Source organism: Austrofundulus limnaeus, unplaced genomic scaffold (genome assembly GCF_001266775.1).
Source record: "Austrofundulus limnaeus strain Quisiro unplaced genomic scaffold, Austrofundulus_limnaeus-1.0 Scaffold460, whole genome shotgun sequence".
Classification (NCBI taxonomy): Eukaryota; Metazoa; Chordata; class Actinopteri; order Cyprinodontiformes; family Rivulidae; genus Austrofundulus; species Austrofundulus limnaeus.
Genome location: NW_013952862.1, coordinates 365,643 through 368,051, shown reverse-complemented (window position 1 = coordinate 368,051; position 2,409 = coordinate 365,643).

The window sequence follows — 2,409 nt, the reverse complement described above, 5'->3', positions numbered from 1 at the left end:
ATATATATATCTTTGACTAATTAGGCCACTGCCTGTCTCTGAGTAGTCAAAGAAAAAGAATTCTTGGGAACACTTCATGGAACCTGGGAAGCTTGAATGTTGAGTGAAAATGTTCTTCTGTCCTTTATCAAAAGGACACAAAGTTCAGTGTCCTTTTGTGAAAATCAATGGTCCCATTTATMCAGCCATACTTACTATAACCTGAAAAAGAGGTTCAAACAAATGTGTGTACACTTCTGACTAAAACTGTATATACAGGCAACATAGACAGAATATGACACACGAGCTGAAGAAAAGTCCAGTGAAGGTGATCCTGGCTTCATACTGAGGGTTGGAATGTGAACAGACYGTTAAATGGATGAACAGAAGACAACTACAGTCACATTGGGTAAGATTAAGTGTTAAGATGTCTCAAAGCCACAAAGACACAACGTACATTTCATAAGTTAACATTTTCAGAGCAAATGGACTGAAAAATATAAGAGCCAGTGTTGACTGAAAGGATTGCAGTGATTTGTGAAAAGACAGTCTAAAACAACTCATATCTTTTTTTCTGCTAATTTTCCAGAAGAATCCCAAGAACCAGAATGTAAAGTAGCTGATGGTTCATGTTTCCACTGTCAGTGAGAGGATCCCTGTGAGCAGCCTGGACATGAATCATTTCTAAGCTGGGACAAACTGAATCCTCACTGACGTTGATTTAAAATGTTTCCACATTTTTCAAATCTGAAGCTGTACTTTATAAATGTTCACCTTTTTCATGCTATCATTAACTACTCTACATAAACAGATAAATGTAAAATAATCAAAATAGACTGATTTAATGACCCTATTAAAAGGAGAAGCAGTAACAGTTTAGTCCCTTCTTGTTTCATCTATTATAAAATAAATTAATGTCCCTGGTTTAAAAATCACAACAAAAATCTCTCAACAKGATAATTCACAATTATCTTAAATTTCAAATCCTTTTAAACTAATTTCTGATTATAGTTTTCAACTCATCACAAAGACTTTTTGACTCCTACATTGTTTCTGACAGGACAATTTTATTCTACAAATAACCCTCCTAACTGTTTTCCAACTATTAAAAAAAGATTAAAGAGAAACAAAGGATTTGCATAATGATAAACAAACTTTATTGTCTTTAAAACACAATATCYGTTAATTTGACCAAACTGCAGTGAATACAAACACTATTATTATCAAGTTTATTGGAGTGTTTATTATGGTTTTTCTCAATTTTTTACACACATTTTGCTCGTCAAAATAGCACTTTTTAAATGAACTGAACACAGTTCTCTGTATAAAACACAACAATMTGAAATTTCAAAACCCTGCCATTCAAAATGACAAAACATGAGCTAATTTAAACCTAAATTTATTTCACACGATGCAGTACACCCCGTGTCACAGTGTGTCAGCTGGGTGACACCTGTTTACTTCATGAATGGATGATGTCATACACTAACTGTAAGTGTCCTGTATAATTTACTGTGTGGGAAATATTTTTAGGCTGCAAAGTCCAAGCCATACATCTATTTTTGTTTAGTTTTGTTTTTGTGAGCATATTTTGTTAATTCCAATATAAACAGATGTGTTGTGCATTTGTTGCACTGTCCTGTTCAGGGAAACATAAAATGTTTCAGCATCCTGTGTGTGTCTGCACGTCTTTCTGTGCATGTGAACAATCTGAGTTGATTTATTTTAGTATTATGGCGAGCACACCAGAGATGAGAGTGCTTTACAGCCTAACAGTGTGTAGTTGTTTAGACAAAAACTGATAATATATGACGTGTGTGCCACTTGGTGAAAAAAGTCTGATTGTGACAACGCTATATGCCGTTTTGGTTGCATGTATCTCACAGTTTGTGTGTGTGGTTTTGTGAATTGTGTTTAGTATTTTGATAAAAAAAAAACACACTGCTTTACAAAATTGTGTTTCAGCAATTGTAAAAAACTGTAACCTTTTTTGTTCAGTGTTACACTTAGTTCATAAGTGCGCTGTAAAATATTTTAGAATATTGTTTTAATATTCAGAGAACACACACGTCTACCGTCACATAAACATTTACATCATTTTACCCACAAAAACAATATATACAGGGTCCATCCTGACCACGACAGAGTCTACACACAAAACAAARCAATTTACTGTGTGCAGGTCAGAGGCGCCAGCAGGAGGGGGACGGGGGGGCATGCCCCCCCCCCACCCCCAGTTTTATCCTCTTGAGTACCCAGGTTTATCCTTTTTCAATTCCCCTACTTATTTAATAGAACCTCACAGATATAAAAACACTGATTTTTTTTAACAATTAAGAGTTTAAAAAATTAATTTATATTTTATTTAAAATAAAATATTAAATTAAAAAGTAGCTCCTCTGAATAAGGACAAGCAGACCAGTCTAAACC